Source organism: Pteropus vampyrus, unplaced genomic scaffold (assembly GCF_000151845.1).
Source record: "Pteropus vampyrus isolate Shadow unplaced genomic scaffold, Pvam_2.0 Scaffold36, whole genome shotgun sequence".
Classification (NCBI taxonomy): Eukaryota; Metazoa; Chordata; class Mammalia; order Chiroptera; family Pteropodidae; genus Pteropus; species Pteropus vampyrus.
The window spans coordinates 5,894,223-5,910,767 of NW_011888817.1; the positions used below are offsets into that span (position 1 = coordinate 5,894,223).

General features: G+C 36.9%; 1 protein-coding gene across 2 annotated transcripts in view; it reads right to left on the reverse strand.

The window, feature by feature from the left end:
• WASF2 (WAS protein family member 2) overlaps positions 1-16,545 on the reverse strand; it is a 58,188-nt gene that overhangs the window by 26,533 nt on the left and 15,110 nt on the right. Inside the window, exon 1 of one of the 2 annotated variants that reach the window (XM_011357701.2) lies at positions 8,414-8,481. The exons of the other annotated variant lie outside the window; for it this stretch is intronic. The gene's annotated coding sequence lies outside the window, so the exon portion shown is untranslated. Of the gene's footprint in view, positions 1-8,413; positions 8,482-16,545 lie in introns of those variants that run through there. 2 annotated transcript variants of the gene reach the window in all.

Here is a 16,545-nt window from a genome sequence, read left to right on the forward strand (position 1 = left end):
TGAGGGAGGAAGGAGATAACAGAGCTGAATAGCACATGTCAGGCACCAAGTAAGTCTCATTTCATCCTGCCAGCTGTCTAACCATTCATTTTAATCTCTCTGATGCCTCACTTCATATTTCAAGCTTCTTTGCAGTAACTGCTCCCTCTCTGGGATGGAAAGGCCAAAAAAGAAACTGACTTCATATAACTGAGAAGGGCAAGGGAAAAAGGGGTTGCAGAGCAACAACAAAAAAGGAAATTCAGCAAAATGTTTTGCTGACAGTTCAGGGCAATATACAAAACACACTGTGTGGTCATGGAGCAGGCAGAAGCAGAGTCCTGGATGTGACTGTTCATACACCAACTTAAGTGAGGAGAGAGACCCAGCAATCACAACTACATCTGAACACCAGGGAGTAGAATTATGGAGCAAACTGACATGCAATTCCATATCAACTGTTCTATTCTGCCAGCTGTAACAAGAATTCATTCCTGAAAAAGTGTCACACACTCATCTGTCACTAACGGCCAAGCCGCCAGCAACTGATTAAGAGTCAGCAGCTAAGGGCAGCTGTACATCTACTTCCTCTCACAGAGTCTATTCACTACTCCATAAGGATTTATTTTAAAGGTCCTTAAGCAAAGGAGAAAGTAAGTACCCATTCTTTTCTTGCTACCCTCAGTTTATGAGACAGTTACCAAGGCCCTCATAACCAAATAAGCAGTGACGTAGAGCAGCAAGAACATGACACTAAGAGAGAGGCGTGCGTTTCAACTCACTACTGCCAAATTTTAGCTTTGGGACCTTGGCAAGCAGTCAAATCTCTTTGTTTCCAAATCTGTTAAACTAGTATAATGATTCCTAGTTCATAAAGTTGTGAAGAAAAATTAAATAATGCATGTATAAAATATTTAATATAGTTCCTGGCACAGAATAGATTATTGCAGTAGTAGTAGTCTTGGTGGTGGTGGTAGTTGTGTTAGTACCAATTCTACATCTATCTAGCATTTAACTATATGGGCCAGGCACTGTTCTAAATGTTTTATATGTGGTTCTCTTAACCATTAAACAACACTATTAATAAGCTTCAGGTTATATTAATGGTTAACTACTAATTATAGTACTCTTATCAATCAATGAATATTTATCAAGTAGACACTAGAAGACACAAAGATGTATAAAATCCCTTCTTGACTCCAGGAGTTTACAATTTAATTGAGGAGACAGATAAAACCAAAGTAACAATATAGCAAATAAACAGGAGTCCAGTTATCAAATGAATGATTACATCATTGATGACAATAGAAAGGATAAAAAGATCACTGTAAACTGAAGGGACTAAACAGATTTCCTGGAATAAAGAGCTGGACTGGGCAGAATTTGGATATAAAGAATAAAGAGGAGAAGGTTTTCCAGAAGCCCTGAACTCTACCACTAAGAATTTATGGAAAAGTCACAATTCTAATGAGTTTTTACTATATTTCATCAAGTCTAAGATATCATTGTTGTTAAGATGCATCATGATTTAAGAGATGTGAAAATATGGGGAAAATATACATCTCAAAATTAATGAAATATGTTTTTCTATAATGAGACAGCAAATAAGATGATCTTCAAAAGTTCTCCCCAACCCTAAAATGCTGATTCTATAACTAAGACAAGAGAACATTCAAATTTTATCAATCAACACCACAGTAAAAACAAAAATAATAATAAGAGAGCCTGAAAACACACTCCATTACTTATTTGCAAGGCTAAAATACCTACCCCTTACTAGTATGTTTATGTTTTCCTTTATAGTTATAACAGCTGTTTCAATATCCTTGCCTGCTAATTCCATCATCTCTGTCATTTCTGAGTGTTTCTACTAACTGATTTTTCTCCTAGTTATGGGCCATATTTTCCTGGCCAGTCAGTAACCTTTGATTGGATGTTGGACATTGTGATTTTACAGTGTTGAGTATCTAGCATTGTTGTCTTCTTTTCAAGAGTGTTAAGCTTTGTTCTAATAGGCAGTTAAGTTACTTTTAGTTCAGTTTGGTATCTCTGAGGGGTGTTTGAAAGCTTTGTTAGGGTAGGTCTAGAGTAATCTTTACTCTATGACTATTTTAACCCCAGTACAAAGATGTGACCCTTCTGAGAGCTCTACTGGACACTCTCAGTGAGCAACACGGGCTCTCCACTCTGGCTGGCAGGAACCCAAATACCTCCCTGCTCTGGGAACTAGTTAGCTCATAGCTTCCTGGTCACTCTTTCCCCAGCCTCCTAGAGTTTGACCCAAGGCATGTGTATGGTCAGCAAAGATTCAAAGGGACCTTGAGGAGATTCCTGGAGCAGTTTTTCTGCATAGCTCTCTCCTTACCAGAACTCTACCCCACAGCTTCCAGATGCCTCAGCCTTTTCTAAACTACATCTCTGTCTCTTCAGTTCAGCAAGACCAATGTGCTTGTTTGAGATCCCCGACCCTGCTCCACAGTTAGAACATACATTTAGACAGAAAGCCAGGGTAATCACGGGGCTCTCCTTTATTTCCCTTCTACAAGGGATAGTAGCACCGTGCTTCTTATTTAAGTCAGGATTGGTTTCCACTCTGGTTTTGCAAGGCCCCCAATCATAAAGAGGTACTGTAAAATTCGTAAGGTCAGATTAATTTCAATTTATCTTTAATAAGTGTATATCATGAATACTTTTAGAAGGAATAATAGCAAAAAGTAAATGTCCTGAAGTCAAAAAAGCACAGCGAATAAAAGGGATATCAGAACCATAAGCATATAACATACCTCAATAATTTTTTTGAATGATCACAATTGAGAACAATGAAAGAAAATTTCTTTTTTTTTAAGTTAATATTCATATAAGTGCTTACCGCATTTAAAGATCAATATAGCTTGATGAACCTAGAGGCATGTTCAGTCAAGGGAATCAAGGATTCCCTGAGCCACTAGTTACATGACTTTAGGCTGGTTAATTTCTGAGCTTCATCTGTAAAATGGGGAAAATCAAACTTACCTCTTAGGATGGTTCTAAGAATAAAATAACATATATAAGCCTTCTACAGGGGTGTCTAGCACCCAGTAGGTACTCAGTAACTGACAGCTCTCATTATTACTAATTCAAAGGAATGCTGAGTTTGTTTGGACTCACCTCCTAGTGGTAATGAAATAATCTAAGGAGAGAAGGTCAAATTAAACACCATTGAGCATTACACAAAAGGCTCTCCTAATTGGCCCTCTTTTCTTTGGTCTCAGTGGAGGCTTAGTAGTAGGTGGGCCTCTTACCTTCTGAGACAGGCTCTACAGGAGTGTGGAGACAAATGCTGAGAAAGAAATGAATGGCCTCTGCTTATATTATGCCAATTTTAAGGATTAAGACAAAGGGTGTCAGTCTTCCAAATCATAGTCAAGAGTCAATTCAGTATTTTCACTTTAGGTACTTTGAAAGCAAAATAGTCTCAAAGGGATTATTATCTAGACTGTGGCATTTCTTTTTTAAAAAAATCCTTTCATCATAAAGGCCCAAGGCAAATGTCACCACTTCTAAGAAGCCTTCCTTGACTCTTCTACAGAATCTGAAGTCATTTCTACCCCAAAAGTTCCAAAGAGGTATGCTGAACCTTTTTTTAATGACAGTCACTACATTTTATTTTGTAGCACAGGTTTTTGGAGTGTAAAACTCTTTGAGTACAGAAATGAAAAACAAAATACCTTTAAACCTAACAAGTAGTAGTCACAACAGCTGCTATCTGGAGCCAAGGGTGGGATTCTTAAAACTTCTTTGTGGGAGCATCTGAGATCTTGCTTCCAGGAACATGTTGTCAGTTTGGCTCAAATAAACTCTTATAAAAATTCAAAAACAAAACCAAAACAAAAAACAAAAAACCCACCTTATTTGTATCCTATAGTACCGGTCTGTGGCCTATTAGAAACAGGCCACACAGCAGGAGGTGAGTGATGGGGGAGCCAGCAAGCTTCAGCTGTATTTGCAGCAGCTCCCCAGCCACCTCAGCTCCATCTCAGATCATCGGACATTAGATTCTCATAGGAGCAATGGTCCCTGGTGACCGCTGTCCTATAGTGTCTGCTCAATAAACATTTGTTGAATTTCTAGAACCTGCCAAGTATTTATTCATGCTTTCTTGAATATTTCTAATCCTCATTTAAAGTGTCTGCAATGTAAGTAGTGGCATTCTGACTTTATAGATGAGAAAACTAAAACAAAGAGTGGTTCTGTAACTTTATCAAAGTCACGCAGGCAGCTTTTAAACCCAGGTCCATCTGTGTCCAAAGTTCATGCTCTTTCCATGACACCGCACTGACTCTTCATAAAACACTCAAACCAAGAAAAGTTAAACAAATATACCCGTATTTCTCATTTTCATATACAAGTGCCTCTAAACTCCAGACCAGTTTCTTCCCCCTTGAAAAAGACTGCAGGCTAACACAAGCAAGCCTTCCTGACATATTTACCTTAGAACTGAAATGGTGTTAATGAGGATAACACACTGCTTTCTCCCCCTCTACACCCAATTTTAGCCAGCTGCTCGGGGGCTTCACATCTTTCACTTTAAACAACATAAACACCGGCTCATTTAAAGTGCCAGCCTCAGATAACATGCTCAGATGCTACCGCTTTTCAAACAAACTCCTGTTTTTAAACAGCTAGGCATTTGGGGTTCCATCACTTCTGATGGGTTACTTTTATCTACAGGGTCCCTGAGAATCACTTTAAGTTTTATTCTCTATGCACTGTTCAGCCATCAAATCTTGTCATTGGGGATTTTTTTAAGAAGCTAACCTTTCATCTTCATTTACAATGAACCAAAACATATTCCTATGGGTAATTCCTAAACTGTATATTTTAAAAAATAATATTCTTCTGACCATTCTTCTAAAAAGCACAGTTGTTTTTCCTTTTAAGCCCAATAAAGATAATTATATCAGAAGTGAGTTCCCCCCAACTCTTTCTGTATATGGGGAATACTGGAAAGATAAGTCTTTTTAAATTATTAAATGTAAATAGCTCATTAAATATAATCCAATTACTTTAATTGTAAAAAGAAGTAATTATAATATGTACATGTATTCTTTCCTAGTAGATTTAATATCTTAAATTAATCTTTTCAGCATTATTTTAAATTAACCTTTGACATTAGAAAAATGCAAGAAACTGATGTTTCTTTTTAAATATATATATATACAGCTGTACTCTATGGATCTTTGTTGTGATTTCACTCACAAACAATTTTAGTGGGAACAGCCTCACTCCCACAGAGAGGGGTAATTAAATACCACCTGCCCTAACTGAACTGGTATTTCTTGTCTGCCATAAATCATGTTAAAGGGTGATTTAAATTCTAACGCCTTCATGGGACAAAAAGCCCAGAGATGAATTCTGTGGCATTCCAATCATCACAAAAACTTTACTAAGACAATTCCAAGCCAAAATATGTTAGAAGCGTGTCTTTGGTACAGTAGCCTACATTTCCCATTACCTAATTTTCATTCTGTTACCACCAATCATAGCTCCCTGAGACCACCCCCAAGCATTCTTCTTGCTCTCTGGTCTCTAGCCCCTCAAGTTTGCTTTTACAACATTTTTCCTCAGCATCCATCTATCTGATTCTTTGGTTTTTACTCTTTCTTGGTGACTAAGGATAAATAATTGCATAGCTAAATCTCTATGAACTGCTTTGAAAATGAGCTCTACCACAGTCTGTGCATTGAAGAACTTCTATTAATATGGAGGGAAAAGGCTTATACAGATGAGGAATCGGGAAGACTGAGCTTTGTTTTTCTACCTCCTAAGAAAATCTAACAATGAGTGTTATGAATATATACTTAGAAAAATTAAAATTTTCTTTATTTAACACAGAACTTTTCTCAAACTTTAGAAATAGCAAGAACTGTATGAATATATACACTGTATAAGTTAACAACTGGGGCAATGTTTGTATAGCATTTTCTCTTTAAAGTAAAAAAAAAGTTCTATTTAAAGTACTAAGAAGCATCATGTGTTTTCAGCAACTCTCAAGGATTTCACTGAAATAGATTTTCCTGTTCAGACCCTGTATTAATGAGCCAAAGGTGCAGCTCTGTCTCACTGATACCATTTCCCAAAACAAATTAATGAAACGGAGGAGGCTGACTGTGACTAACTCCTTTGGTCAATCAGACTGTAGTCATACTGAAGCATTTCCCAACTTCATAAGGCTGCCTTCTGCTGTCATCCAGGCTAACTATGGAAAGCTATTTTATGATCCAAAAGGATAGTGACATGGGTCACTGTGGCTTCCCTCATCCTGAACACTGTAATGGATTCTGAACAGTTACCAAAGGTTAGCAGAAGAAATGGAGCCTAATATCTAATGAAGGACAGTGTCATTAAAAGACAACAAGAAGTAATGTCATAGGTAAAAGGTGCACCAGCAGCTAAAACTAAGACCCTTTCAAGATTTAAACGATTCAAGTCTCATCTCAATAAAGTGGTATTTTTGTACAAAATATATCTTATTAGGCCAGCCCTTGAAAGTTAAAAAGGTGTCTTTAAATGCCTGCTGACCTAAAATTGCCATGTTCCATGCTTCAAAGGGGTTGATTTTCTGGAGAAGGACAATAAGATACCAAATTCTGTTCAATGGAGATAGAATACTAGTTGGTGAACCTATTCTGCACCTGTGGAAGCAAAAGAATGACTGGCTCACACACCCAAGGAGGATGGTATTTATGTGGGCTCTCCCTATGACCTCTTTGGCAGCAAATGTAAGAAGTCCTTTTTTGAGGCTAAGGGGCGGGTCCAGGACATTCAACTACCCATTCAAGCAGGGTTACGATTCCCCTCCTCCATAATTAAGTTCCCTTTCCTACTCTCCATGCATGCATGAATTGCAGTGACATTGACATGGGGGCCTGACATTAGTCTTTGAAGGTCATTTAAATCCTCCTCCTTCCAAGCTGCCTTAAAAGCTATGCATCATCCACTCCACAATGCCTGAATGTAGGGTTTGACTAGATGGAACTCAAAGTGGAGTCACTTAGAGCATAAAAAGAAAGAGGGCTCCTTTCTTTTTCAGGTATCATAAAAGAATTCAGGTATCATAAAAGAAACAAATCAAATAAATAAAACATGATAAAACTCAATTGCTCAAGAGACAAAAGTAAGAGAAACACTAAACAGCTAACATTGGATGGGTGAAAACACTTCTACTTGATAACCCCTTTTATTTAGGAAAGCAGAAAAAGTCATTCACAATATGGTCCCTTTATATGGCTCTAGTTTCATCTATCGCATCGTCATACATACATACATAGACTTGCCTGAAATCCTATGGACCTTCCCATAGGAACCCACTGCATCATGTTCTCTCTTGCCTCCATACTTTTGCTCAAGTCTGACCATCCACCACAAGCCCCAGCAACTTCTAATGTCTTCCAAGACGGAGTTCAAGTAAAATATCTCTTGACATGCTTTGCACCAGAGGTTGGTTCCTCCCCCCCTGCACACTCTTTAAACTTTTATAACACCCTATGCCTGTCTAGCCTACCACGCTGTATTAGAATGATTTTCTTACTTGCTCTCCCACTAGACTGTGACTTCTTTGAGGGTGGTGACCTCTAATCTCAGTGGCTACCACCATGCTAGGCACAGAGAGAATGCTCAATAAATTATCTATCAAATGAATGAAGGCACAGTTAGTGAATGCCTCTTGTGTTTTGGCCCTTACGAAGGTGAGGACAAGGACAGTATCTGGACTTCCAGTCTTACAGTGCTGCTTCCTGAGGAAAGAGAATCTCATCTTAAGATCCAAAGTTCAACCTCTATTTCAGAATTAAAATTCCTAATAGCTCACCAGATCACAAGACATGATCTACACATATTCTCCAAGCCCTAGGAAATGATCAGGGGTCTAGTCTGATACAGGAAAAAGTGAGACATCAAAAATTAAACCCCGACCAATATGAGTTATCTGCCACCTCCCTTTTCTTCATGCACCTTGAAGCACTTACTTCCTAATGTAAAGGGAGAAAAATCATAGTTATCAGTGAAAAAAGATAAATTTCCAAAAAGGCTAAGGAAGGTCAGAATAGGGTAAGTCATCAAAATCAGCACGTAACTAAAGCTTGAAAGAAACCCAGGCTGTCATTAAAATCACCAGGCAGTCGGCTAAAATGTTAATAAGCCTCTGAACCTTTCCTTTCCCTCCCAAATCAGCTTTCTGCTTCCCTCCCTCAATAGTTTTTCCCCACCCACCAGACTGCCTGCCTTTCTCTTTCCCTTTCTTTTCCTTCCTTCCTGCATTTATAAATATGAATAGAGCTGGTGAGAATCTGGCAAATGACAACTTCAAATTATATATGGGATCTTATAAAGTGATAGCCAATATTTGTTCATCTGTTCGTTCGTTCATTCATTCATTAATTCATTCATTATGTACCTGGCACTGTGCAACACGCTGGAGATATAATTCAACACTGCCCCTGTCCCCACGAAGCTCAAATGCTACTGAAAAAGACAAAGCAGACAATAACACTCTATGATAAGTGTGACCACAATGTTAGGTTCAAGGTGTTATAGAGGTATCCAGCTCAGGCTAGAGGCAGAGGGGGTCAGTTAAGGATAGGTATCTTAAAGGACAAAAAAGGTTAAGAGAAATTTCAGGTGGAGGGAGCAGTGTCTGCAGAGGCAAACGGTGTTCCAAGAACAGTAAATAGCTTGGTGTGGCTGAAGTGCAGGAAGTCATGAGTGATGACGCTAATAAGGCAGACAGAAGCCAAGGCACAGAGTGCCTTGTATGCCGCACTACAGCACTTGGAGTGTGCTGAAGGCTACTGGGAACTATTTAAGATTGAGGCCAGAGAATAACATGACGGATTTGCATTTTGAAAGCTCTCTCTGGCAGCAGTGTGGAGAAGGTACTACATGAAGGGATGAAAGACTGAGGTAGTAATCCAAGTTGAAGCACTTCTAATTGATCCACAGAATCTACATAATGGGGTGGGGGCTGCAACATAAAATAGTAGAAAGTGCTTTATACTGACTTTGAGACCAGGCTGTCATTAATACACTTTCTCTCTTGAACAATTAAATTACTTAATCTCTCTGGGCCTCAGTTTTTACATTCCAAAAAACATGTTCATTTATGAAAGCAGAGCTAGGGAAACACTAGATCAAGTATCATCAACCTTTTCTTAATGTTTTAAAATTTATAGATATAAAATTTTTAAAGTATATATAAGGTATAAAGAATCAAGTAAATACCAGTGTAGCTAGCACCAATTTAAGAATCTCATTAACTTTAACGTCCCCTTACGTCTCTCTCCGAACCTATCTCCTTCCCTTTTCACCCTGAGATAATACTATCCTGAAATATGTTTACCATTTCCTTATTATTCTTTATAGTTTTATTACATTTGTATCTCTAAATACTATATTGTTTAGTTACATGGTTCTAAACTTTATATGAATCTAATCATAATGTATATTTTTCTGCAACTTTTCACTCTACAATTTTTTGAGATTCGTTCATGTTACTATAGCTGCAATTTAATCATTCCCACTATTAGACAGTATTCTATTGTATGGTGGTACCGTTATTTATCCAATCTAAAGTCAATGGGTATTCGGATTTTTCCCAGCCTGGATTTTTTGTTTTTGCTATCTCTAACAGTGTTGCTATGGACATTTTTGTATATGATTCCTGCTGCACGTGTGCAAAAGTTGTTTAGGGTAAATTCTTCAGAATGGAAATGCTAGGTCATGGTGTAGGCACATCTGCAATCATGAAATAATGCCAAATTGTTTGGCAGATAGGTTGTACCCATTTATACCTTGGCTTGCTGGGTTCTGGGTTCATATCCTTGCCAGCACTTTTTGTCAGACTTGAGTTTTTGCAAATTTGATGTACACAAAAAGTATATCACTGTAGCTTAATCTGCATTTTCCTGATTGCTAATGAAGCCGACAATCCTCAACCCTTTTTGTAGGATGGAGATACTTTTCATTTTTTCTGAAACACTAAGATCAAGTCCCTTCTCTGAAAGCCTAGAATGGCTGGAGGTCATTCAGAATGCTGCTTCCCAATAATTTAAATGATGAAGACTGGTCTCTGTTAGCACTAAGGCAAAACTATGACCAAATCTCAGGCATACATTGACACCTCATACAGAGGCAAACCTGAAATTTTTCATCTGAGAATTGAAGGTGAGAGGGATTTTAGAAGGACTGAGATTGAAACTGAAGAAAATCAGAGAGAATGATCAGGGAAAATATGTGGCATTTAAGGCCTGTCACTATCTACCATTAACGCACTTCTTTAGCCTACTTTCTGCCTATACTTTTCCAGTGCTCTACACTTCAGCCTCTGTTCACCACAGAGGCCCTTCTGCACTCTCACGCCTCTGTGATTCCATTCAAGATATTTTCTGCTTCCTGGAATATCCACTTTTTTTCTCCCCCTGCTTCTTGAAACTTTATTAATCCTCCTCTGTCCAGTTCAAATGTAATTGCTTCCACAAAGTCATCCTGACCCTGTTCCCCAGAAAGAATTAATCAAGCCCTCCTCTACTTCAATAGCACTCTATTATTCCTCTATTATAGCATCCATCCCACATTACAGTTGTAACAGGGAGAGACTGTAAGCTCTTTGAGGGAAGGTACTATCTTCTAAATCCTGAGGTGCTGAGCAGTACTTCCGTTATCCATCAATCCTTCATAAATTACTGGATAAGTGGATAGAGAGATGAACAGAATCTGCTGAGAAAAAAATCTCTAAACAATGGAAAGGTCCTTTCCGACTCTTGCTGACTATTAAGAAACAGCCAGAGAAAAAGCAAGGAAGGAGAAAGGGAGTGGGAGCTAATGAAGAATAAAATGTGACAATTAGGTGCCCTTAGTAGAGACCTATGTCAGGAAGGGCAGGAAGTGAAATGTAAACCTAAAGTCACCTTCTTAATGAGGCACAATAGCATGGAAAAGTGGAATTTATAATTGATTCTAAACCTTAGGCAGTATCTTGAAATTCATCTAGAAATTATTTGGCATGGTGTTTCCTGTAGAAGTTGTTTAACTACAACTTCAATTTATTTAATAGTTAAAGGTTTTTATTTTTTCTTAAGTCATTCTGGTAAGTTATCTTTTGCTAGGAATTTGTCCACCTTATTTATATTTTAAATAAGTTGTCATAGTATTCATAGTATTTCTTAAGTCGATTAGCAAAAATTATTTTTATTAGGACAAAATGACTAAAAGAGTGGGGTAATGGCAGAGATAAGGATCCAAGACATAAAGATTTGAAATTCCACAATATTTTCCTGTGTATTTGTGTTTCTAGAATGGACAGGGGATCAAGTCTATCATGGTCATTTGTACATAACATGTTTTCAAAAGTATTTGATATTCAATACCAAATAAAAACATAAAATTGATAACAGGTATTTTATTTTAATAGTTGATATTGATTAATACATAGGTGACCGGAGTCATATTTGCAGTTATCTTTAAAATAAAGATTCTAAAAATTAAGTAAAAATTAGTTTCGGAAGCCACACTTATTCATTAAATTAGATGTAAAAAAAAAAAATTACCCGTTTAAATATAGCGATTTACTGAATTTAAAGAAAAAATCAGCAGGTGTAAGAAATTTAACAGCTTTCAACTATAAAATACACATGTTAAAAATAAAGACTATTGTTACTATAAAAGCATATTTCATGATTTAAGAAAGTCATTTTAGTGGTTAAAAAATAAGTTATGCTCAGTCATTTGTTTTATCCACTCTTTTCCCAAACCTTAATACCATAGTAGCTAACTGGAAGGAAATCTCTGATGTAATTTCAGCGTCCTTGCCCTGTACCACCTTCCCCTGCCCTAGTGGATGTGTACTTAGTTTAATACATTCCAACTGAGGAAGGAGAAGCCAAGAGGTGGTGTGATCTTTAAAAATCCAGAAGAGACTGTATGTACTAGAATAATTTTGAAAGCTTTTAAGAGAGTGACCAAAAATACTATTCTTCTATCAGCGAAGGTCAACCTCTTTAATTGGACATGGCTCCAGGAGAGTAATAATACAAATAACCACGATTAGAAGAACGGCAATAGACACTGCCTGGGCAATAGATCAATGAGACAGCACACACACCTTTGATTCTAGACTGGTATAATCCTTTTTAACAAACATTAACAGCCTACAGTTACTGTACAATAAGGTTTTCCCAAATGTCTATGGGAAGTTGACAGTAGTAATACTTCTCTGCCAATCTAGTAACACAGATGCTTTTTACCAGCTCTTCTCCTTGTAGAAATCATGTTAATAAAGATGTTTAGGGACTTATGGTTTTAAATGCCAATATTTTTTAAAACTGGACAAGTGTTATAGAAATTCTTGTTGGTATTTTTTAGACTTAGAGAAAATGAAGTTTGACAAAAAATATTTCCCAAGTGGTCTGGAAGGAAGCAAAAGAATTAGTAAAATTGAGAGAAGATATGAAAATGTATCAGGTGAAGGTTTGTTGTTGGCGCAAGAAAAAGGTGTCTGTATGTGTAAACAAGAATCCATGGTAAACAAAATGCAATTATAATGAAGCAATTATCTGTCTTACATTCGTTAAACCCGGACTCTGCCAAGAAGTATCCTTTTAGATGTCCATCCATCTTGGTTTACATCAACTGTCCCAGAGTAATTATTAAAAGTATTCCCTCTTACTCTTAAAAATGAACTAGTTTACACAATAAATTATGTGATCATTCTATCCTCGAAGAACCACAAGGCAGAGCTACTAAAACAGCTCAATGTTCTGGATCCATAGTCCCAATTATTTAACATTAAGTACAGATATACCTCATTTACCATGAATAGAACAGCAGAATAGCACTGTGATTAAGACTGGCTACTGGAACCGAATGACTTGAGTTCAAATCTCAGCCCTGCTGTCTAAATTCTTTAGCTGTGTGGCCTCAGAAATTTTTTGAAATAATTCCAAACTTGGAGAAAAGTTGCAAGAATAGTACAAAGAACTCCCCCTATCCCTTTACCCAGATTCATCAATTATTAACATTTTGCTACATTTACATTGTTTTTCTACACACACACACACACACACACACACACACACACACACACACACACACACATACACACACACAATTTTATTACTAATTTTTTAACCATTTGATTATAGATTGCAGACACGGTGCCCCATCTCTAAATACTGCAGGGAGTCAAAGTTAACTCTTAAGAACAAACTATAGTACAATTATTGCATGAGAAAATTTAATAATGATATAGTATTATCACCTATCATAAAGTCTATTTCTAAATTCTACCAGAGTCCTAATAACGCTCTTTATAGGGAATTTTTTCATCAACCCAGGATCCCAATCTAGAATCATGGGCAGGCTTTTTAATCTCTGCATAACAGTTTCCCCATCTGTAAAATGGACATTAATAACAGTATCTACCTCATGGGATTACTGGGAAAAATAGAGGAGTAAATATACATAAAGAATTTACAACAGTTGCTGGTATTTAGTACAGGTGTTAGCTTTTAGGGAATGACAGACTCCACATTAGGTAGAATTGTCAGATAATGGAAATAACTTTTTAGACACTATACCTTTCAAAGACATTTTACGAAACTCTATGTAAAATATATTGTGCATATTCATTATTTCTTAAACAGAATATACTAATTATAATTTAACCTTTTCTTGGTATCTCAGGGTCTTCATATCAGCAGTGCTACTATGCTTTAAAACTATGATGCTGTCAGAGGCTCCCGAGGTGTGAGGGCTATATGCCTCTGTAGTAAAATGGCTATAAAGTTCTGGACACACATCTTGAATCTCCTTCTGCTGTCATGCTTCTGATCATTAGTGTGTATATGTACATCTAATCTGTATTATTCTAATAATGCTTAGGGTCATACAAAGCTTCTAGTTAAAGCACTTTTATGTGATCTCTCACTAACTCAATAAATATCTACTATATCATCTGATTAATTAGCTGACTTGAATCGCACAAAGTCTGTAAGAAGAATATGTATTACTACTCCCAATTTTAATTACTTTATTACAGATGAATAAATTAAGACTCAGAGAGGTCGAGTGATTTACTTTGGGCCACAGAGTCAACAGGCAACACAGTCAACCCTCATACTCTGGATCCTCTGTCCCTCAATGTACACAATTATGAGTGAGGCCCTAAGGTGATATTACTTTTGAGGTAAAGTGAACAAGCTTTCTGAAAGCTCTTTGACACTCAAAAGAACATTCAGCTTACTTTTAAATGCAGAGTTGCATTATGGTTGGCTGAAACTACCAGATGTCTGAATCTCAGATGCTCTTTCTCTGCACTTTCTAAAATATTCTCTCTAAAATTCTCTAACTTTATAACAACACTTTATTAATACAGACTCCACACATTTGAAATGACATAATTTCAGACCAGAGTAAAAGTTTACCTCTGACTAATAAAGACTGGCTAAGAAAACAGTGTAAATAAGATTGCAGGGAGAAATGTTTAATGAGCTGTTTTTAAGCATTTCAGGAGTCTAATTTACATACAATTAAAGTTAAATTGCACATCATTCTCAGCTATTCATTAAACCAGGTACAAGGACCTCTACCTAACAAAATAACCTGGTAACACTATTAGCCTAGTTTCAGTACTATATGACTCAAAGTAACAGCTGCACCTAAATAAAAACAACATACAACACTCTCACTAGGATTTACCCCAATTAGCCCAAATTAATGAGGTTTGATTGTACCTCCAATGATGACCCACAAAACCTATCTTCCCTTGACCGCCTAAAGTTGAAGCACAAATGCAGTTAAACCACCTGTCCTAGAAACTAGGTAGAGGAAGCAAAACAAAACAGCAATGGCACAGAGCTAAGAGCCAGAAGGCTAGGGTTCTAGGCCAGATTATGCTGCTAAATTTGTGTGACCTTGGTTAAACCACTCTACTTCTCTAGCCTCCAGTTTCCTCATTTACCAAATGAGGAAGCCAGTAACAATATGGTTTCTAAATACAATGTCACACTAAAAAGACCCAGAGTTCTTTGGATCCTTTTAAAGGGCAGGAAATGTACAAGACAAGTCTGGAACATCTTATCGAACTAGAAAGCAAGGAATACTATCAAAGACTACTGCAGTTATGTCAAAAAGAATCAGGAGCCAACCTGAAGAAGCTCCCACTGGTCCAAGATGGAACTAATTGAACATCAATAAGAATTAACTTCAATGGATTAAAACATATCAAATATGTTAAAATCTATAAATTCATAATAATGCTAAAAAAAAAAAAAAAACCTCACTGATCCCCTCTGGAAGATGTCAGGGAACCAAATTATTTTGAAAATATGTAAATAAAGGAATAAAGGGAAAGAATCAAATATTTATCCTGCCTTTCCTATGCAAATCAAACCTCAGGGTAACCAAAGAGTTAATAAGGAAAGTTTTTCTTTTCTGAAGTATTCCTACTAATAAATGAAGAAAAAATGAAATTTAGAATATCATCATTTTGCAAACATCTAATGAAATCAATCATTATCCATGACCATTTACAACAGCGGTTCCCAAACTTTTTGGCACCAGGGACCCATGCTCCTAAGAAAATCTAGTGCCTGATGATCTGAGGCGGAGCTGAGGCGTTGATGCTAGTGCTGGGGAGCAGCTGCAAATACAGATGAAGCTTCGATGGCTTGGCTCGCCCACCACTCACCTCCTGCTGTGCAGCCAGGTTCTTAACAGGCCACAGACCATAGGTCTGCACCCCAGGGGTTGGGGACTCCTGATTTACAACACGAAAAGAAACATCTAGACATTATAAGCTTCCTGATGGAAAAATACAATAGCACTAGTGAAGCATTACTATCAAAGCAGGAACCTGGTTCGGGTCAAGCCTCTAAAGCTGTGATGTCCAATAGGTAGCCACTATACACATGCAGGTACTAAGCACTTGAAATGGGGCTCATCTGAATTGAAATGTGCTATAAGTATAAAACACACATCAAATCAGAGTTAGTATAAAATAAGTATGTAAAATAGCTCATTGATAATTTTTATATTATGTGTTAAAATGATAATAGTTTGCAACTATAGAGTTAACAAAAAATTATTTAAATGAATTCACTTGTTTTTTCTTACCTTTTTAATGTGCCTCCTAGAAAACGTTCATTTGAGGCCTGAATATTTCTATTAGACAATGCTACTCTATATCTAACAACTAGTTTACAGGGAATACAAAGGATAGAGGAACATAAATGAATCACAGAAATTCAATTAACAAAATCCAAAATGGGGGAACTATAGAACAATCTGTTTTCTTCAAAATCTCACACACACACACACACACACACGAAAAAGAGAGGCAAGAGGACTATAGATTAAAAGAGACTTAGGACCAAATCAATGTATGGATCTTTTTTGAAACCTGATTCAAATAAACCAAATGTTTAAAGATAAAGAGGGGCAGGGATGAAGGAAGAGAGGGAGAAAGAGAAAGCAATAGTGGAAATTTGAACATTGACTGGATATTTGATGATGTACTGTATTTATGGTTTTTTT